Source organism: Lytechinus pictus, chromosome 7 (assembly GCF_037042905.1).
Source record: "Lytechinus pictus isolate F3 Inbred chromosome 7, Lp3.0, whole genome shotgun sequence".
NCBI classification, from domain to species: domain Eukaryota; kingdom Metazoa; phylum Echinodermata; class Echinoidea; order Temnopleuroida; family Toxopneustidae; genus Lytechinus; species Lytechinus pictus.
The window spans coordinates 14,687,916-14,712,602 of record NC_087251.1 but is presented as its reverse complement, the minus strand read 5'-3'; positions in this window follow the sequence as shown (position 1 = coordinate 14,712,602).

Below are 24,687 nucleotides of genomic sequence, written 5' to 3'. Positions count from 1 at the left end.
CACATTGCTCTGCACTGCTATTCGTGTAAAATAAAATGATTAAAAAAAATCCTTGCGTTCTAAAAAAGGAGACACGTCGCTTATTATTTCCGTGGCCCCTCTCGATAAAATTTAGAAACGACCATAACACAGAAGTCAATAGGTGCAACGCCCCCACGACGTCTCAAAATGAATGGCCACGGCGTTTATGTGACACCCCCTCATTTTCAACGAGTCTCCGAGCCGTCGCAGAGACGTTGTTGAGCTAAAACAAAATCAACTCATTCATACCAAAGGTGATGAAACCGGAAGCATTCTTGCAGTGACGCAATGAGATAAAAACAAATCAAATTAAGTGATTCTCTGCGGGAAGAGTGTACTTAAATTTAAACAAATTATATTTCTTTATTTCGTTTTTACAGAAACAGAATAGGCCTTGTAAATTTGGTGGTATTTTTGATCTCCATCCATAATGAAAAGGAATCAATGGAATTATGAATATATCATTCACGTTCATGAGCTCAGTATGGCAGCCAAACCATGCTAGCCATGAAATATGGATGACTTCAAATTATCAATTTATTTCTGGTGATTGGCCTCGTAGTGGAAAATTGCAGGATATTTACACTGATTGTCTTGATGGGAAAAACCACTTTAGATAGAAAGCATTTACCTTTGTTTTTTAGAGCTATAGATCGCTGAAGATTCCGAGGGTAAATGATGATCATTAATAAAATTGAATGTGGAGGACATTATTATAGGAAGTACGAGAAAAGAAAATAGGTCAATAAACAGTTTAAACTCGATGCTACCTAGAATAAACAGCAACATGAATGATACACTGAAAAAGAATCTAGGGAAATGAGCTTTGTCGTGTTGGGATGTGTTAGTATTGTTTGTGGTAGAATATTTTTCGTGTGTGCACCAGAATGAAAAGAAAGTAATTGATTAAATCTTTTATTAGCTTTATCGTTTAAACAGACCATACTTTAATAATTGCCATTTTATTCTGCATTAAAGACGAAGTTAGGGGCGGCGCGGGGCGCGGGGGGGGGGGGGGGTTACGTTCGCACAATCCGTTGGCAAAAAGAAGGGGGAAAAAGGAAAGGTAAAGGTGAATCTGGAAGTACTCACTCTCTTCGCTTGCGAGCAGGACAATATTAACCAACGGAATGCTAATTACTATTCTTATGAAAGAAATTAATTATGGGTTACCAGTGTTCCACTCATCGGGTTTTAGCAATACAACTATAGACGAGTTCCACTCCATTCATTTTTACTAAAAGGGACCTCTGTAGTTTTAAGTCTCACGTTTTCAGCTTATTTCATTTTAACTCAACAGGAATAACAACACAATTTTCACACAATTAACAATATAAATTTGTTTATCTTTAAACAATAAAAAACATAAAAAGATAACAACCATACAAATGCATTTCCAATAATGCAATATAAGACCCCCCAAAAAGTCATGCACGGTGAACGGAACAACTGATATTTATCACGACTTTGTAGAACCAATTTGTTAGAATATAAAATTATATAGATTAGATGTCTTTTATACCGACGCTCTCTCTTCTGGCTCATCTTTTGCTATACATATAATTATATGATTAAAATTATCATTCAATTTTTGTTTTGTTTAAGAAAAGTGATTCAAACTCAGTATAAAATTAAAACTACAATTCCGTTTAAAGAGAGATTATTTGAGTCGGAGTTTAAAGCAGCTATCATTTTTACTGGAGAACATTGCTTCAACTAAATATAATTAATATCTTAAAAAAGCGTTAAATATCGAATTACGAATATCAGTAATTCTATAATTGCAACAGGAATAGTAACAGATTCAGTCTTGGGATACTATTTGTAATCCTCACTAAGGAATTTACATGATTAGAGATGCATTTTTAAACTTAAAGCTGATAGCTTGTTAAACTCTTCCAATGTCCCTTCAATTTTCAATTTTTAATTAGTATGATGTACAATGATATGTGGCTGTCGAATTTACAATAATATCAAATGGCCCGCAAAAATATCTTAATAATGTTAATGAAGAAACAAAAGTAATGTACAAGATTTCTTTTGTTGGAAATATATAGCATACGAGAGTAAAGACAAGATGAATACACGGGAAAGCACGGTGAACATGGAATCTACCTCAATAACAATGAAATGTAAAACCGGTATTTCACTCGGCATTATTTTCTACATAGGCGACAGGAATAAAACTGATCGGAGGAACGTGACTTTGGGAGAATTCTACCATATCAGAAATGCTTATTTGTGCACTTATTTAGCATCATAATATTTATTTTATTTTTTCCCTACTTGCAGTAATACGATTACACATGGGAAAGGAATGGTTATGGATAGATAATGGAATTTAATGCTTCAATATTTTTAGGATCAACAGTAAAAAAAGAAAACGTAGTAGCAGCAGCAGCAGTAGTATATAGTAGTAGTAGTAGTATAGTAGTAGTAGTAGTAGTAGTAGTAGTAGTAGTAGTAGTAGTAGTGTAGTAATAATAAATTTATCATAACAAAGTGACGAACTGAAAAGGTGAAATGACTGAATTGATTTAACAAAATATGCTCAATAAATAAGAAATAGAAATTGATTATGATACGAATCTAAATTCAATTAAGATGAATACAAATAAATGAATACCTCTCATCTCATTTAGGAATTCTATATTTCGTATATTTTTTCGATGTCCTTGTCAATTTATTTTATATAGATGTCAATTCAGTTTAATCATGCATTATGAAGAAATCGAATTAAAACTGTGAAGCACAACACGAACACAGTAGTACCTCAAACCGATTACGATAGCAAAAGCTTCATTACTTGTGTATTTTGGGGATTATCCACAAGTTAATTTGTTCCGTCGTTAGTCAGTAAAATTTCTGCACGTTTAGTCTTCTAAGTTCTCGGTATTTGGAGGTTATTCAGTGTCAGCATTTTCCTTTGGGATTGAGTGGTTCCCATTCAGTTTAAATGACTGTCTTCTTAATATTGACACACAAATCTAATCAAACGCGATTGGGTCTCCCCATCCTCTCGCTCTCTCAATATTTAACCGATATTGCAACATGTTACCATACGTCACCTACACCTCCACACGTTTGTCGTGCCATCCTCCCATGGATCCTTACCAAATTCCAGCTAAAATTGGAGGATAGGAGAAGGGAGGCAAACAAAACTTGTCACGATAATCAGTTTATTGAAGAGATAAAGGGTGTCAATATTTACATCGTTGAGGAAGCTAAAAGAAGGAAAAAGCTCGTAGAGGTTGAGAGATAGGATTGTGTCGTCTGATGTGGTGATGCGATGATCCCCTCCCACACAATAAGTAGCGCGCCACGACTCGGTTTGTTCTTGGATGAGTCGGTTCTTCACAATTTGGCCTGTACTCTTCCTCCTGTCAAGTAACCCGCCTAACCGTTTCCTTGGCAACCTTATCAATACATGACTCTTCCCTTGGATCCCCGAGCCGCCGAATTGAAATCGCTTGGGAAATATGCAATCACTGGTTGCTTCGTGGGACTCAACCCGAACATCTCAACTTTGAGTGCTTTCATTTTGGACAAGATCAAACATAAGTGAGATGGACTTTAATCCTCGCTGCCCCATAACGGTTTAATTGATGTCCGCACACTTTACTTAACTTAAGGACAATTTACTGTAACTGCACTGGGAGGAATAAACGTAGGTTGTAGACATTTCAAACCACAGAGACATTACTTATACGAGCGTTTTAATTTGGATTAATCAGGTGGCGAGTGATTGGATTGTATGTTACACGTGGCCTTTTCTGACACGTAATACAACTAGTAAATGTTTCTTAACTCAAGTTATTAGAAGTTCAGAGAGACGGAGATTGAGACAGAAGAGCAGTACAAATAGGTAAGGACAATTTATAAATGTATTCTTATGATATTTCATGAATCGCATCCAACACGACCTTATTACCTTCATTAAAAGATTATTTATGTGAATACTACTATGATCCTTTTCAATTGAGATTGGAAAACGATGGAGCGGGGGGGGGGGTGTACGGTGCCCATCGTGCCTTGCATTCAATTTTAAACACACACCCACACACGCACATACAGCCAGAGAGAGAGAGGGGGGGGGGGGGGAGGGAGAGAGAAAGGGGGTATAAGAGAGCACCCCACCTGTGGGCTTGTAAAAAGAGACACTCCCTTTCTTTACCGATAATTAATTGACTGATTATCATATACGGCACTAACTTGCAATGAGAAAGCGATATACCTTCTAAGAACTCCATTAAAACTCGTAGTAAACAATAAATGTAATACATAATGATAATAATGATGGCGATGATAACTGTGACTTGTAGAATGCATAACATTATATGGATTTAATACAGTGATTTTTTTTCAACTGTCAAGCACGTCTATTCACAAACATCGCGGTATGATAGATGTGTGTAAATGTGTAAATGACAGTATAATGTGTAAATCCCTGACCGAATTATGGTGACTCAACTAAAGGAAAGACAAGATAATACATGACAATGCAAAGCAAGACATAGACAATTCGAAATCATCCCCCTCATCACGCTTTATAAGCGTTACAAGAATAAACCCCCCCCCCTTTCTCATTTATTTTTTTAAAACAATAATTGCACAGGCAAACCCATGCTACCAAGATGTGGTATAACACCCTGAATTACAATGCAATGACTTGTCCAACCATCTTTGTAAACAAATTATAATTTTAAATTTCTTTTTACTTTTTAAGAATCTGAATTGTTCATAGATTTGTATTGATATTGCAAGATGTGTTTAAAACTATCGCTAATCAAGTGACATGTTGTTGAGGTTTAATTACGTCGTGCTGTGATGCTGATGACTTTATTAGAACACATGAGCAATCACTTCGGATACGCTTTCTTTAACGCTGACAATCTTTTGTCAAATTTTCTTCATAACAAAGTAGCCTTTGTCGAAATCGGTGTATCAAAACAACAGTGCCTTCTTGGACTCTGGACAAACGACATATTTGCAATTATTCGTCCGTTCCGAATCTTAAGACGATGTGTTGTCCCGGTCCATCAACTTCGATAATGACCTCTAATCTATCCATAGTGATTTGATGACAAATTTTAATAAGACTATGCTTCTGTCTGGTAACCTGTGTGCCCCCGGTTTTGTTATACTCCTTGCTTTCATCTGTCCTTGTAAAAGTTTGCTTTCTATCGAGCTCAGTTCATTTTTCTTACACTACTTTAGCTGTCACTGTATACGTATTACATAAAGCTCAATGTTAAGGGTAACAATTGCCCCCTTCACTTAGGATATCAAGTAAGTTCTGATTTTTCTTTCTTTAATTTCCATAATGGTAATTATTTTACTTGTTAAGAAGAGGTTGTTAGTTTTGTATTTGATTGATTTCTTGAAAATAAATCTAATGAATGACTGAAATATTGAACATAAAGTTTTCTCCTATGCTTTGTATACTACATAGCATAATTATATTATTTCCAGATTGGACGTGCTCCCCTCTCTCTGCCTCAACACACACCCACACCCTCTCTCAAAGCCAATTACAGCCACAACCACACACAGGTACACACTCATGTACCTGCTCGCATCCATACCATACACAGGAACGAAAACACTCGCATACACACGTACACACACACCCATCTTCTTACGCACACACACGCGCAACGCGTGCACCCACCTACACGCACGCACGCACACCCTCACACACACATTTTATCTTCTTTCTTTTTTCTTCTTGTTGCACTCTTAAGAGTGAAATTCCATTTAAAATATTACCCTTTTATTCACTCTGTCCCTCGCCAATATCTACCTCCGTATACTATTTATCATGAGTTTGCATAATTCTTTTTCTTTGTTTTCCTTTTAACAATCAATCAATCAATCAATCAATCAATCAATCAACCAATCAACCAACCAACCAATCAATCAATCAATCAATCAATCAATCAATCTACTATCAGTCTTTTATCATTCAGATCTCTTGGACTCTCAATCCCAAAAAAGGTATACAATATAGATACATCTTGTTTTTTTAATATCAAATCCCACTTCCTAAATCATGAAGCTAGCAAGTCCATGCCTAATTCAGCCCAGTGACATTGTAATAAGGTAAATGGCCCGAAGGCCAAGTTTAGATGCAACCTAGTAGCATGGCTCGGAGCATGTAGTTAACACACACCCTTCCTCGGATTGTATCTTATTACCCGTGTTTCTCTCAATGTGTCTTCATACTTCCGGTGATGAGAGGAACGTTGATCCTTATTCCATTCGATCACCATCGTCGATATCAAATCTTGTCGTCTTGATCTAGACGACGGGATAATAGCCGAGTTGTCTATTTCCATCCTACTATTGCAATATTGAGACCATAATTGAGAGAAATTGTCATTCCTCTGTCGCTCACATTAGGGAGCTTCAAAATCACGGCGGAAGGGAAGTAGGACGAAATCTGCGCATGTTCGATCCTTAGGAAAATCACGACTAAGCATGCGTAGATTGATTTATATCTGAAATACAGAAGAACAATCTGAAAACATGAAAAACATTAAAGCTTTTAAAAAAGGGTTCTTAAGATAAAAAGATACCATCTATAATGATCTAACATAAACTGGTAATGCAAATGGTATGTGACTTGTGAGCTCTCTTCTTACAGATAATTATGTGTATATAGAATGCCATAAAAGCAAAAATCATAGATTTTAAAAGCAAACGGAGCATAGCTCTAAAAAATTAAATGTTAAGTCTCATTCTTCTCCAGTGCATATATGGTGTGACAAAACAAAACGATAATTCAAAATCTGTTTCTGAAACTGTCATGAAAAAACACGTCTACTCGATTTTATATTTTTTTCGCATTTTTAATATTTTTGTTGCGATTCTTGTATCTATGAGATGCAAAGCAGATTATTTCTATTGTATTTAATTCCAGCTTCGAAATATAACTTCTTTGTTATTATTGTCATTGAAATTTGTTGTGCCAGATAAATTTAGGAAATCACTTTAGATAATAGAATAAGATGCTCAGTTTTAAAAGGAAATTGGAAGCAATCGAGTCTTTTTACATCAAAGTATCTCAATAGCGTGATAAGAAAGGTGCCAATATAATTTATCCGTACATTAATAAATATTTCGAATATTCAGTTTCTAACTTGACATCTTAACATCTTTATTTCTGAACCCCGCCCCGATGTCTACTTGTTAAACAAGTTTATTCACCACTTAGTGGTCATGATTCCATTCACATATCTTCCTTGAAATTTAACATATTTCATTATCAGAATTTCTCCACTGTCTGATTTCTTCAAAATTTCTCTTGTCATTATGAATAAATATTGAATAAAATATTACTCTTGTAACTGCGACAACAATTGTGGCTTTTTATTTTGCCAAGTCCATACAATCATAAAATATAGATTCAAAGGTTTTTTTAAATATATTTAAAAAAAAACCAGCATGATGAACCTAGTTTATTTTAATGCATGCTGTTTTCCTCTTAAAAAAATGGGGGAAGTCCATTTTTAGTTCGAATTTGCCCTCAACTATTTGTCGGAGTAGAATCTTTATTGGTTAAAAGCCACTTTATATGTAAGTTCTCGGAATCCTATTTATAAAAATCCTACTACAGAGCAACGCATGTATAAAACCACGTAGAAGTATATAAACTACAAATTTAATTTGTATTCAATTTATACAATTTGAGAGAAGTAGCATCCTTTATCCAATTACATATTCAGCGAAAGTGATGGTGGAAAAGTGGTTTATTATAAGAGGTATACAGTGAAAGAATTTTAAGTTCAACCACAGTCGTTATACATCATTTTCATTCTATTTTCTTTATCAATAATCATAATTTAAAGAAATTAATTTTGTCCTAAGTGCCTATTTTAATTAAATTTAAATGACTTCTTACTCACCAACTTTTATAAAAAATAGTTTAGTACATGCTTGTCATATATTTCTTGTGAAAATCATAATAAAAATTTCTCTTTGCATCAATATGTACTAATTACCAACTCAAGATTCAATGCATCTTTGCAGCATACTATCCTACGAATGTCCAGTACTATTTTTCATGCAGTTCGATTTTATTTTTTCTGCTTCATTGTAAACATTCTACATATTTGTGTTGATTCAAAGTTCCTTCCAAATGATAATACATGTTTATATATATCTTCAAAAAAGTATCGGTTATATACTACATTCAATTTATATTTTTGTATTGCAAACATTTATATGTAACGTCAGTGTTATTTTACTCCACATATCGCATGTAGTGTGGTTGCACCTTTACACGATATGCATATCAAACTTGACACGATTGGGAGGCATACATTGTGGTTGTTGTTGGATCATAATATATGGATAGAAGATGTGATTTCAGTTTCTCGGATTTCAAACTCAGACCAAACCAATAGTCATAAAAACATATGTATATAAGATCGATTTACAATTTATCGCAACAACAAACCTGAATTTTGAGCGGTTTAGGCCTCTTAACTGCTAAAATAGTTAAAGGCAACATATCACCGTCATCTTGGAAAACATCAGCTTCAGCCCTCTACTATTCTTCTGTTTCCGTTTCCCTACCCAGAATGCAATATTCATAGTGTACCCTCGCATCATATGCACTATATGTAAACTCGAATTGATTGAATTCCTACTATTTTCAACATTCATCGAAAGGAGTATAATTATCACAATACACTTGGATAAAGTTTTTATTCTACAAGAGGAGAAATGGTTTGATGTTTATCCTATAAATAATTTTCTTTTGAATTGCTTTATCAAAGGATGTTTTTTTTTAAAGATATATAAAGGCTAACACTTCAGGGTTTCTACTTCTTTGGTTGGAAAGTCTTGGAAGTAGAACAGAGAAAGAGGTGGGAGATAAGCGATCAAATGAAATGGATATCTCAAATTAAAGTTAATAATTACTGAAATTATTTTCTCAGGTACATACCGGCATCTCATTCATGTCAATGTAAGAAATACATTATCAAAAAGCATTTGGGAATAATCATGAAAAAAGGAGACATGACTTTGATACTGATCGAGTCAATTTTATGTATTCCATTTGGGACTAGCTTCAGCGCGCATATTGAAACATGAGTAATTTAAATTGCAGTTACTCATGAATATGGATTGATAGTATAGTATGAATTACATTAATAATGTGTGTTTCTTAATACAGGTAAGAACGCTTTATCGTCATTCTAAGGGGTAACATATTATTAGGAAAGTGTATTGGAACGAAACAAATGTCAGAACGCAAGAAAAAAATACGCAAAAGACTATAAAAGACTTTAAAAATCGCTTCAATGCGCCCAAAATAAACTGCAAAAATTGACATAATTGTAAAAAGTGGAAAATGAAGAAGAACAGTGCGGAGGGAATAATACCTCGTTATTTTCAATTTTAGTTATGGATTGCGTGTCCCATTAAAAAATCTATAAAACCAAATACATGTAAGTATAATAATGTGTCAGTTACAAAGTAGACGTGAAAATGCTTTACATTGCGTAATATCTTACTTTATTTTATTTATTCATCTATTCGTAATTATTCCTTTGTGTATCTATTTTCTTGTTTTAAATTTAATTTCCTTTGTTTCATTTCTTTTCAATGTCAGTAATAACCCAATTGATACAAATTATCTGAATACAGATACCTCAAGCAAATTTAAACAGTAAAGCATAATAAACATCGCTATATAGTGAAGTACTAGAGATATGTAAATCTTTTCAGTCTGGAAAAGTCGTGGCTTCGATGAAATCGATCCTTCTGTTGTAAGACAATTAATATGTTATATTGTAGATCCTCTTAGCCATATTTTTAATTGTTCCTTAAGTTCTGGATATGTACCTTCCAAATTGAAGATAGCTAAGGTAGTACCTGTATTTAAAAAGAATTTACTAATTATCGCCCAATATCGCCTTGTATGTAAAAAACATTAGAGAAATTGGTTTTTAACAGATTATGTACATTTTTAAACTTTCACATGATATTTTATACGAAAGTCAATATGGATTTTGCAAGAATTTTCCAACAGATATGGCCTATGGTAGTTATCGAAATACAAGACAGAATAATTAGTGAATTAAATAAAGATAAACAAGGTTGTTGGTATTTTCATGAAATTTTCAAAGGCGTTTGATTCCCTTTCACATGATATTTTATTGGACAAATTGAAATATTATGGTATTAGAGGTGTACCTTTTAATTGGTTTAGATCATATTTATTGAATAGAGAACACTTCACTATAAACTAAATCATATTTAGAAATGTTAATACGGTTGTGCCCCAATGATCCATTCTAAGACCCTTATTATTTTCATTACACATAAATGATATTGTTTATTCTTGCCATGAATCTAATTTTATATTATATGCAGATGACACATCACTTTTTTCTTGCCTCTCATGAAAATATTGATATCTTAACTGAAATTCTGAATAGAAATCCTGCCCGATAATCTTCATTGTTCAAGTGCAGTCAACTTTCATTAAATAAAAGTAAAACGCAATGTGTGATCTTTCGAGAGAGGGGTGTGCAATATAATTCTTGCGACATAATTTTAAAGGTAGACGGAACCCTTCTCCAATTCTATGACTCCGCAATTTCTAGGTGTTATATTGAGTAACACACTCTGTGGGATGTTCATATTAATTTCATTTGTAATAAGGTTTCTCGTTTTGTTGGAGTTCTAAATCGACTCAAATATGACTTGCCAAAACACATTATTTATTCTTTATAACACTTTTATTTTATCACATTTGAACTATTGTAACTAAATTTGGGGAAATACATATTCTTGCAATCTACACAAACTGTTTCTATCATACCCCCTTTTCAACAACGCTACATCCATGCATTTCTCGCTACGCCAACGGCAAAATGGCCATGACGCAATGGGAGCTGCTACAGCGGACTTAGAACGTAGCGAGAGCTGCTATTGACGTGGCATAGTCTGCCTGATCTCCGGAGACCCATTTTCCACTACGTGGACTTTGGACATGTCCAAAATTCACGTAGCAGGAGCGCCGTTAGAACAGTGCGTAGTAATGACGCAACAAGGACCTCCTTAGGACCTACGCGTAGTAGCAATACGGTAGACATGGACAGAGTTGTTACCACGTTCTTCCCGTGTCCTCTACGTCTATGCTAGGTCGGTGGAGTTGTTAGTAGGTCCTTACTGTGTCATTATTACGCACTCTTCAGACGGCGCTCCCGCTACGTGGACTTTGGACATGTTCAAAGTCCATGATGCGGAAAATTGGTCTCCGGAGATCATGCAGACTATGCCACCTCAACAACAGTTCTCGCTACGCTCTCAATACGATGTTGCAGTTCCCACTGCGCCATGACCATTTTTCTTTGACGCGGCGAGAACTGCATGGACGAAGCGTTGGTGTAATGGGGTATCAGTTGGCACTACGTCCAAATCCATGAAATAGAGCAAGTCACGCAATATTCTGGCTGTAGTCAGAACGTAGCGGGAACCGTTTCGACGCAGCATGGAGCTGTTCTGTGCGTAGAATAAACTTAGTGGGCACACCACGCACGCAGCATAGACTTCACAATAACGTCGCGCGGACATAGCACGCACGTGACAATTTCACATCTTTGCACTGCAAAAACTCCGGTGTTGAATTAACACCAGCCCTGAATCTATATATGTCCACACCAGAGAAGTATTGAAACAACACCAGTTTGGAATCAAACCGATGCTGTTCTAATACTAATTGGTGTTGTATAAAAACCTATCTGATGTTAGACCAAAACGAAACTTTGTAACACTTCTCTGGTGTGGACATATATAGATTCCGGGCTGGTGTTAAATCAACACCAGATCTTTTGCAGTGTGGAGAAAATCAAACAAAGTTGGCGCCACGTCCGAGGGCTTCTTCTGGACTTTAAGAACGTAGCAGGAACTTCATCTGGTGTAAAGAGGGTATTACAAAAAAAAAGCTATGCGTATTTGTATGGGATCAGATTATAGAGCACCTACTTCGAAACTATTTAATACCCCCTTCACTGCAAAAACTCCGGTGTTGATTTAACACCAGCCCGGAATCTATATATGTCCACACCAGAGAAGTATTGAAACAACATCAGTTTGGAATCAAACCGATGCTGTTTTAATACTAATAATTGGTGTTGTATAAACACCTTTCTGGTGTTGGACCAAAACGAAACTGGTGTTGTTTAGCACTTCTCTGGTGTGGACATATATAGATTCCGGGCTGATGTCAACACCAGATTTTTTCCAGATGAAATTCCCGCTACGTTCTTGAAGTTCAGAAGAAACCCTATCACCCGGTGGCAGCTTCATTTGATTTTCTCAAAAGATGTGAAATTTTCACGTGTGTGCTACGTCCGCGCGACGTTATAGTGAAGTTTATGCTGCATGTGTGGTGTGCCAACTAAGTTTATAAGTTAATTATCACTTTCGTCTGCATTTATTTTTTATTGTTTCTTTGTCTGTACATTATCATGATATCAACTTGTTTTTTAATGAATTGGAAATAAATGCTGAATTGAGTTGAATAGTTTTAGACGTATTCAAGCACTTTAAAGTGCACTACCTGTATAGGGTGTTCGGAAGTAAACAATCAAACATTGAAACAAATCATATGATATTCACATTGGTATTCATACAGACATTGACGTCGGAGGTTATAGACAAGTTTAATCTTAGCTCGGAATCTTAAAACTCCCCCGGCTTGTCCAGACCGACAATCATCTTTCGTGTCACAAGAAATATAAGACGGAATTTTTGGAAATATTTGTGTTTTGAGATAAATATAGACTCTTTAAAAAGGAGCCGATTTTAATCCGAAGAATTTTTAATCTAGGGCGGGGTGAATGCATAAGCCTTTCTTTTATATATAAGTTCATTTGGGGAAGAAACGCCCCCATTAGGGTCGTAGCAAATTAGTATGAACATGTCTATTTGGGACCAAAGTTAAAATTGCATCTTCAGCACTCTGACGACTATGAGAAACTGATTTCAATGGAATATAATCAAATTGTAGTAGAGTAAAAAAAAATCACCAAAATTATTTATTAGTTCTAATGGCAAATATGTCTCCTAGATCGTCGTTTCACAATAAGATAATACATTATCTGGAAGATCATATGAAATAGTGAATGACTAAGAGAAAGATAGAGAGAGGGAGTGGGGATAGCTGGCGAAAATGTCGGGGTAGGAAAGTTATATGTGAAATTATTTTGGGGAATTGTTGGAACTTGGAAGATCGTCTAAAAATAATGAAGACAGATAAAAAATATAGTACAAAATAGAAAACACGATAAGAAACACATAAATGTGTTTTGGTTGTCAGGAGTGTAGGCATACCCTGAGAAATGAAATCAAATATCTTCTTATTACCATTCTGACCACCATCATGTAGCTACCGGCATTACAACGTTCAATCAAATGTCATTCTCTCGCCTACAGATAACTCGCTAATAATCTGCAGCGCCAAGTCGTGACCCCATTTCGGTAATCACAAGCAATGGAGTAACAATGTTAGCGAAGTAATCCTTATTGCGAAAATCCTCTCATTCTTTTGCGCAGTATGTGTAAAGAATAAGAGTTTTCTGGGGTTGACTGCAGCACACTATAAGGAAAGGAAGATGATAAGAATAAGATGATGACGGTGTAAATTATGATGATAATGATAATGGAGAAGATGGTGTGATGATTAGGGAGTAGGAGGAGAGGAGAAGAATGTGGAGAAGACGATGAGAGAGAAAGAGACCAAAAGAAATAAAGAAAAGCAGTTGTTGTGGTAGTCGTAGTAGAAGAAGAGGACGAAGTGGAACAAGGTAAGAAAGAAGACGGAGAGAAAGAAGGAGATAACGGAGATGAGAATTAAGAAGAGAAAAGACAGCATTCAAAGAGAGAGTGAGAGAAAACAGAAGCGGAAGGGAAATAAGGACGATGAAAGAAGAAGATGAGGAACCAGTAACGTTTTTTTTTAAGTTTCCGACTTTATTTTTAGCCAACGTTCAAAGAGACATAAATTGAGTTGGTTTATAATGAGACCATTGCGATGCGAAATCCATCAAATATTTAGCAATAATGACCTATATTTAGAGAATATTTTTTTGTGGTCATAGTACCACCGGAAGTAACACTTGATGAAAGAGAAGAGAATCAACCAGGGATGCTTTACCTCCGCAGCTTGTATTAATTAAAAAAGGAAGACAAAATAAACCAAAGATTTTTAAATTCAAAATTTATCGTACAGAAGAAGACAATTTTCAAATGTCTTCTGAACGACAAATCTAACAATAATTTTTACCCAAGAGAGAGAGTGAGAGAACGAAAGAGTAGACAATGAGCTAGGAAGGGCGAATTTCTTTGTGCATTATGAATACTGAGTATACAATTTAGTTTCATTTTCAAATGATGTAATAAATACACAAAATACACATTTAAAATACTTGAGAAGTTATATTAAACTAAATTCTTATACATTGAAAATTTCACTGACAATGTATTTGTTTTCAATTAGTATACATGTAGCTCCTTTGGTTATCTCTCACACAATATTCGTCTGGCATCAATGGATCACAAAGATGTAAGTGAATTGTAGAAATGTTTTTAAAACACTGATTTTTACAATACTGGAGAAAGAGATGGGTACATTCAATTACGATTAAGTTCATTCTATTTACTAGGAAGATATCTTCTGAAATAGAGCAAGGCCATTGAAAAAGAGATCGACATCGATGAATCAAAAAGGATGCCTTGGTTTCTACAAGAGGAAACAAATGAAGGTTACCAAGATGAAGATCACTTGATGCAATTCTAGCCCTTGATTTCGACCGATGAACAGATATTTGACTAAAACTTGTACCCCATTGCCCCATTCTTAAAGTTTCCCCATGGAGTCCCAAGAGAGTTGTTGGAAAAAAACCCCGATATAACCTAGGTGAATGCATTTTACGGGGTGAAGTGCTATTCTTAGAATATGGTTCACCTATCCCGTCGAGAAAAGAGCCCTTCGCTTTTTCGGTAGTTGAAATATGACTTTTCTTAAATGCTAATTGTAACTACATTGTTGATAACAAGATAGAGAGATAAAGGGAAAGATAGATCTTAATATGCATGTATTGATTATCAGGAAGGTCGTGGGTTCGATCCTCGCGCAAGTCATACCACAGACTGATAACTACGGGAATGTATGTTATCCAGCTCTAACCATGAAATACTCACTATTTAGATTGGAGGCAGATAATGATAACAATATTTTATGTAGGGTATGTTGTTAGATCAGTGTAACTTAATCGATTACGTTTTTTTTTCAATATCACTTTCATTGTCATTATCAATAAGTACTCTGGAATTTTAAAAGTGATCATCCAAAATATGAATGGATAAGAAATATATTTTCTTGTGTCATTCATTCAGCTGTATCTCACCTCTACACAACGAGCATTTGCATTTTTAATGAAAATTACTTTCAAAACATGGGGGCGGTATGGTCCGGGTGGATTACCAGCTGTAATATAGTCTGCAGTTTTGTGACAGGCCGGAGTCATAGGAGTTCATTTTGATATCTCTGCCAATATAATAATTGCATGATGAATAAGTAATGATTCTGACATAAATGATGTCATCCCATTCTGTATGCAACCAGAATAACAGTATCAGATATTTGTGGAACTTTTCAGGCATATGCGTGATATGGGTAAACACGGTATAGATCTTGAACGAACCAAATCTAACACATTTAAACGAAGGAACAAGTTTAACAGATGTTGATGGAGAATGGGAAAAGGGTGTGTGAGTGCATGTATGTGTGTGGAAGAGGAGGTGGGGGTAGTTCCACTTCAGAGATCCTCCGAGGAAATGAAGCTTTGCCCTCATCCTAGGGATGACATCACGATCTCACTCCTTGCACTTTTATTAATGACGTCATGGTAAGGACACACTTTATGATCGGTTGTTAAAGAGCTAACACATTCTTGATAAAAAAATAAGAAGTTTTGCACAGTCCCCCTTCACAGCTACTTTGTATCTTCAAAATTATGAATTCCAACTAGTCCAACCACAATGCTTAGTGGTGTTTATGCAATATGCGTTCAATCAATGAGTCATGCCGCCAACCGATGTTGAAAGTTTCATATAGATGTCTTTTAATTGCATGCCCATCAGACAATGGATTTAGATTAAGAGGATTAATAAAATAAGAATTAATTGAATTGCGGACATGCTGGACTCACAAAGTTGAAAGAGACATGGTCCAAAATTAAGAGCACATGACACAATAAAAAATGGAGCTTACAATTGTTACATATCTCTATGACGAAGTGGATGAGATAATGATTGATGGATATAAATTAGCAGTTTGTTATCAAGCTCCTCCTTCCTGTGATATCCACATCGATATTGTCAAAGGAGACATGAACATTCATATTTTATTAACAGACAAACACCCTGTAGAGGACATGTCAGCACGAAATAGGTCAATCTCTTTCCCCCAACGATGAGTTGAGAGAGTGGGGGATAGAAAGTGAGAGAGGGAAATAGAAAAAAGAAAGGAGAAGAAGAGAGAAATAGAAAGTAAGAGTGGGAGAGAGAGAGAGAGAGAGGGAGGAGGCGGGGGTGAGGGTGAGGGGCGGCGAGGGTGACTGACTAGATAAGGGTGGGGGAGCGTGTTTACAGCTTGACACTTTTGCTATCTGTCTAGTCAAGAAACTCGATACTATAGTTTAAGTTCCTATCGCATTTTCCATCAGACTCAGAGGTTCCGATTCATTAAAGACCCTGACCGGTGTAAAAACAGTCATATATCAAAATAAAGGTAATGATTCATACAATACAAATATACCAAAAATATTACATATATCTCCTTCCATTTCTGACAAATATTAAATAAAAATCAAAGAAACTGCTCCTCCAAAGTACGCTTCGATTGAGCACCCCCGCGTCGCCTGGAAATGATGACGTCACGTTGTGTCAGGAGGGTTGTGATTCCATAGGTTTGTGTACAAAAGCATTGGGTATTTTCTTCCATTTCCATGTTATGAATCCATATTTTTTTTTCGTTTTCAGATGAAAATGGCACTCAAAATTATTCACTGTTCAAATTGTTGTAAACCTACAACTATTCACTACCTTTTTTGTGATTTCTTTGTTTGGCTCTTATTGGGCCTAAATTGCTATGTCAGGAAAAGTTGTAATACATAATCTAAATGCAGATAGAATTGAAATCTGCGCCAAATAAGCAGGAAATAAAATATGGCAAAAACTAGTTCAAAACTGTAGATTTCATAAATTCAAGCTTGTGGGTAAAAATATATGTGATATCCCTCTGTGATAGAAGTGAAGAGAATAGAATGCGTTATCTGGAAAGCAAAAAATCACCCAGTTTTTCTGTGTACAAACCTATGGAATCACGACGCTTCTTACACAACGTGACGTCACGGTCTCGAGGCAGGTGGAAAGCACAATAAAGCCTATTTTCTAAGCGGGGTTCGAAGCCCGATAATTGGAATATTCACAAGCAAAATACTCAGCTGGGAAGCGGTGAAAATGCATAAAGCATACCTTGCTGTATTTAGTAGCTTATAAGCTTTCGATTGGTATATAATTTATCAATTTCATTTTCGGGTCCGGTCTGGATCTTTAAATCCATTGGATGCTAACACGTGTAACATAATTGGGATTTGTTCTCATTACTCTTAACCCGACATCAACTTTTAAAGACGGATAACCTGAGTGGGAAACAGGCAAACAACGCTAGAAAATAGCGTAGTTGAACTCCATAGGAATAACAATTCGAATAAAATACGACTCTTATTCCGTTTGAAAGAGGTGCGACACGACACACACACACAAGTTGAGAGAGAGAGAAAAAAAAAATGGGAGAGACGGAAGAGAGAAACAGATATCATAAAGAAGAGAGGTATTGAGAATAAACCAAAACGAAAATTACAAACGAAAAAACAGGAAAAAAGTAAAAAAGAATATAAACTGTTAATGCTGTAATATACGTTTGTCTCTGTGATATGTGGTTCAAGTTGGAGAAACGGATGCGTTCAAAACACAAGTAAAAGATAATCAAGCACGAGTGCGTTTGTGCGTGTGAGTGGTTGTGTGAATAAAGCGAAATTGATTCACATCTTTTGTTCCTTATTTTCTTTGGATTTTTACGAATAGACTTAATATATTAACTTGTAAAATACGCTTATGTGTGTGTATGGATTTATGTGAAAGCGTGTGTGCGTGAAGGTGTGCGCGCGAGCGCGTGTGTGCCTTTAGAGTATGTTCCATAGGTCTGTTCGTGCCTATAACCTTGTTTTAAATTCCAGTGACAATGTGATAGAACGTCATCTTACACTGCGGAAAAAGGAGAGGGAAATTCTAATGAAGCTTTCTATAATATTGAAAAATCATTTTTTTTTTCATGCATGTACATGTACTTTATCACGAATATAAGTTTTAAACTATTTCAGATGTCAGAACAGGAGAGTTTTAATCGAAGTTCAAATATGAAATAAACAAACGCAGTTAATATACTAATATCGTTCAAATACAAAGAGTATGAAATGTCTTCTTTAAAGTGTGATATCTGTATCGTAATTCGATTGCATGGATATTAAATTCAAAGACACTTTCATTGATATAATCTACAAAATGTAATGGTATTTACAAACATGATCACACTTTTATCGATAGAAAATAACTTTGAGATTCAGTGTATATGACATATCATTTATTACTGGTATCCCTTTAGTATATGCGTTTCTTTTTTACACTTTGTGTTGAATGTTAAAGGAAATAAATATATCTCCAAGATCTTCCTCTTTTGTTTCGAGAGCCTAAAAAAAAAGCTTTAGGCTTTGCAAATATTTTATTTCTATACGAGAATGAATTTAGATTTTACAAGGGAAAATCTTAAGTAAAAATACAATACACCTGCTGTATCTATTCTCTACCATATAAATCAGATTAGTGGTATATTAATGAAAATAACCACAGAGTTGGCGTTTGAATGTTGTTCATGATGATGACGCTCTCAAAGTGATAAAACTGATAGAATGGAAGTTAAAACTCAAACCGTTTTCCTCTCATCGATTTGTTTACAGCTCATTCTTCTTAATAATTTTCTTCATCTTCATGCTTTTCTCCCCTCCCTCCTGCTGTCTTCCTTTTTATTCCTCTTCTTCATCTTCTTCCTCCTCCTCTTCTTCTTCTTCTCCTTCTTATTCTACTTCTTCTTCTTCTACTACTTATTATTCATTAAAGAAATTTCAAGTATCTTCATTTTTTTCACGATTGATATCTCTCGTTATACGAACTCGTTACATAAGTGTTAACGATGAATATGACTCATTATGTATTCACACATATTACCTAATTCTCTCACTCGATTTGTTTATCATTTGTCTCTTGATTTTCAATCTAATTGTATAGAGCTGAGATGGACTGTTGGACATTTTTTAAAGTTATAAAGAAGTCATTGAGAAAGAACAATGAATAGATAACACCAACAATCGTAGTCATGATTATATCAGTGCTGTCGAAATGGTAATAAAAAATGTAAAAATGATAATAAAACTTAAATAGTGAATAGAAAAAGGGAAAAATTAATGAAAATAATGATTATATTGATAATAGTTGATCACTTATGATCACTAATGATCATTGATACCGATGGTAATGCTCATAATGATAGCAAATACGATGATGATAATATTGACGATAATGATGGTTTTAATCAGAATTATAAAATAAAAATGATTCATATACAACAGCCTTTCTAATGGATTTAAAGTCAATAACTTTTGTAACTAAATTCATTTAAAAAATGAACAACTGACCCTTCAGTAAAGAGAATTAAAGCCTAAAATAATGAAAATACTTGAAAAAAAGAGGTAATTGCATCTAGACAAGACGAGCGTCGTATCATCCTTGTTTTTTCTATTATAAAATACTTCCACTTAAAATTACTCAAGCAAGAGAGTGCTTGACATTCTAGAGGTAATGATAATCCGGGGAGTGTGTGAAATAAAATGCCAAAAGTGGTGATTAACCTATGATTGTTTAATGTAAAATAGATCTAATAAGCACGGGACAACTTTTTTTCGGAGAAGTCTAACAAAAAATAAATGGATAATTACTGAATGAAATGAAGATTCTTAAAATAAATTCATTTTTAGACGATCGGTATGTATTCCTGGAACAATGTTAATGGCACTTATATTCTGACGTTATACGAATTAGAAATAATGAGTAAATTGAAAAAGCATTACAATTTCAACGTTGAGAGCTAATTTCTCTCTGAAGTTTTTGTCAAACATTTAATTCAAATTTTATAATGGCGTCCTTTATCATTGTTGCATTTTAAGAGAAATTGCATTTTGTTTAAATTACTTTACATTACTTACGAGCTATAGTTAAATTTTTAAATGAAAAAAACAAGGATAATTTCTGGGAAAATTTTGACAAACATAAGATAATTATCCTAGTACAGGGAATTCAAAATATGAATGCATTATGTATCGTCTTAGACAAGCTCCTTTGGAAGCGAGAAAACATTTTTTTCGAATGATCTTTAAAAAATGTTGAGTAATGATGATGAAGGTGATGGTGATCTTTATACTTTTTTCTTTTTACTTTTACACGTTATAATCATTATTACCCTATTCATGAACACGAATATTTTCTTACAACCCGGCTGGCTAAAGCTTTGGTAAATTCAATTTATACTCGAGAATCAGGACCTTTTTAGATCTAAAAAAAAAGAATAAAAGAGCAAACAAAGGTGGTAAGTGATAAGCAAATAAATTAAAAGAGTGATAAAATAAAAAAGTCAAGAAATTGAGAACAGAGGAGAAAAATGGTGGGGTGATGTTTATAGGCAGATCGTTGGGAGCTGATTGCATAGGCGGAAGAAAAGGTGTCTAAGTTAAGGAAAGTGGAATAATGAGGAAAAGGATAAACTTTGAGGTCATTATTGGGCTATATCAATTTCTCGGTCCATTTTCCTGCTAGCAATGATCGTTTTGTAATGAGATACATATTCCATTCACGACGATAAAATGGCGCTTCAAATATGCCGTTTTCATGTCAATATGAAAGAAAATTTTGCTCGCACATCGGGCTTTCATTATTTTGTCTGACTCACGCACCCTGTTCATAATTACAAAATCGTGCTTAAAAATAAAAATTATGAAGTTTGAATTTAAAATATCAAATCGAAGCACTTGCGCCTACATAATGTTATAGCGAAGGATAAGTTTCATAGAACAGTATACTTCATTGAACTGAATAGTGACAATTCACTGATAATTATGTATATGATCAACAGAACATAATTATGATAGTAGAAAACACTTTTTAATAATTGCATTCCCTGGGAGTGGGTCCATGCTATCTTAGATCATAAATTCTCATCTTCTGCTAGTCCAGTACCTACACTTATCAAAGTTAATGGACAACGTAAGGATGTTATAAGGCTTAATCTGAAGTACTTTAAAGAGCGCTCAAATAGGGACGAGAAAATCTCTTTCAAATTAAAGTCCTTCATCGGCAAAACTACATGGATAAAATCACCGTTTTGTATCACGTGAACATAATATCAAAACATAATTAGGGAATGAAAGAAAGCATTGTTCACTGTTTAAGACGATAGAGTAGCCAATCATCATTTGAAGTATCCATTATCTTAAGAATGAATGAAAAGCAATCATGTTTTTTTTAAATTGGATCTTGACATGTAAAACGTGTAGATCGAGGAATCGTTAATCCGATTCTGTGTTTTAAATTGCTAGAAAACTGCAGGAAAGGTAATGTGATATAATCGCCCCGCCTTCTATCGATTTTGAGAGATCGGATAATGATGTTAAAACCTTATCTCATCGTAGCTCACTAACCGATACCTGCTATTACATTGTGAAAACTTATAACGTGTGAGCAATTTTTAGCCAAAAAAGGGGGTTTGAACAACATATCTGTTTGATACTGGAAGTGAAATGTACTATTTAGAAACATTTTTTTAATGTTTCATTTAAAATTGTATTTTCAACAGACAGTGTAAACCGTATACATATAGCGACATAGTTCAAGTATTTGATCTATTTGTATTTGTTCGTTATTTAGAACACCCAGTTTGGACAAATTTGTTATTCCTGATAGCTCGTAATAAACCATATCATGTCAAATTTGATCAGTTTCCCTAATTATCTTAACAAGATGCTCTCATTCCATGCTGGTCTTCAGTTTCCAGTGGAATGTTTTCCCCAAGTTTGTTACAAGGGCAATTTGTTATTTAGATCACCTAATTATGTCAAATTTATCATCCCTCATACCTGTCATAACTCGAAATATGTCATAATAATTAAAGTTTTATACTTGTTCTTAATTTTCATACTCTGACTTTCATTTAAAACAGGGTATATTTTTTTTCGATTTGTGCCACATTCCGACAAGAATTTAAGTATGGAAACAAATGATTTTACAACATCCAATACTTTGCCTTTAAAAAGCATGTCAATCTTCGACACCTTTATTAGGTTGTTAATAAACCCCTAAGCATCACATTTGGGATTCACAATTTCCGCACCGTCCCTCGTAATAAACATTCCCAGTGATCAATCTCATTTACTTCATTTTCTCAATCACTGCTTTTAGACTAAATTAGATCTGCCTCTTCAGCCCTCCATTAACCGTTTGAGTTGGATAAACTTGGGGCTTCTTTCTGTTTTAAGTCAGTGTCATCGCTTTCAAGTCTATTATCAGATCATTAGATTGTTTGAGGTTTAAGAAGATGGAATCCAAAACATAAACATTTCTTTTATTCTTTCTTTGTAAGTAAGCCCCATATTTGCAATTTTGAGACCACATAGAAACAAACTCGAGAGAACTTTGAATTTAATTTCATATGATTTTACTCATAAAGACACTCAACGACTGCTTCTTTATTCATCTTATTCATATTAACTTTTTGACCATGAGGTTTTAATGAATCATACAATCTTGATAAAAATCTAAAACAATATCTTGTTAAAGTTGTAATGGCTGCTTTTAAAATGGAGCAGTATATTGATAATTTTGATGATGAAAATGAATGTGACGATTTATAGAACAAACCTTTTTGTATTGCTTTCATGTTCCCTCTATTATTATGTTTCCCCTTTTTTCTGCATTTCGATTTTTCTTTCTCTCGTCACACACTCTTTCCGGTACCAGATATCAATGATCGCGGTAAAGGTGACATAATTTATTTTGAGGTAAAATCTCTTTACTGAACATTACAAGACTGTACAAAGTTACAATGTGAGATTCTTTATTCATACCGGCGCTATAACCTTGGCAACGACACAAACTCTCCATTATATTTTACCGATGAAACTTAATCAAACAAAACTCTTTAAAAAAGAGATTGAATTTTATTTGTTTTTAGTTAGATTTAAACAAAAGTTTGTTTAGTGATTGATACTGAAGCGTTACTTTTTTACGGCAAGGGCATAAACCCTAAATTATGATATCGATATAGTATCATAATTTAGGGTTAATGCCTTGGAATACAAAACAACAAGTTTGTTTCAAGATAATATGTGAAACAAACATGTCACAACGTTCACCATTTATCCTGGTTGGTGAGTAAAGAAGCTGGACTAGACGGTTTCAGCCAGAGGGAAATTTTGAGGATCATGATGGCCGATGGTCCATGTAATATGCTACCTTCCTTCTGCAAATTATTAAATTTGATTAAACAAATTTTTGCTTTGCCTCGTATTACTTACATCTAGAGTTACAATCAAAAGTAATGAATATGGGCTCCGAAATATATAGATGATATTACATGTCGATTGAAATATTGTACAAATAAGAAAACATTTTTGTCTTGGGGTTAGAAGGGTTTTATTTTTATACTTGCGAGTATAATTATGTTGGGATATAGGTATCCACGTTACCAAGCCTTGACTATTTTCCCCTATGCATTTTTTTTCATGTCACCGTTCATTTCCAGTGTTTTCCCTTTTACTTTCCGTTGTCTTTCCGGCTTTTATCCATCATGTCCCCAAGTTTGTTTTCGTTTGCACCCTTGAAGCACACCCCTTGTTTTATCCATCGACCCCCGTCACCCACATTTTTACGCACTCCTTCTAAGCTCTTCTTAACACTATTACACTCATAGCAATTGTGAGGGAAAGTAGAGGGATGATTTCTCCATCCACAAAGCTTTAATTCACATGTGTATCTAGCTACCCCCTTGGACTATTGTTATTAAAAAAGTTATCACTATTATAAAGATTGAACAGAATGACCCAAATGCTTTGGTGAATATGTGTCCGAGCAAAAATATATAAAAATGTGGTCAAACCAATTAATTTTTTGATACGTTTTATCAAATAATTGATAATAACATGTTAGTTCTTCTGTACTTGTATTTTGGTAGGATGTGACCCGTCATCAGTCATATTAAAGAATGTGGACAAGCATATGATTTTGTAAGCAGTATTTCAACGAAATCTCGTAATCTTCCCTATGACATGATTTTACTGTTCTCTTACATGAGCATGGAGAATACTGTGACAAGATATATCTTGCACGTCCTAAAATCGTATTACATTGTTCACCGACACTACGATGATATGCATATGATATATTAATTCACTTGGGACAGATTCTTCTTCAGCTAAAGAC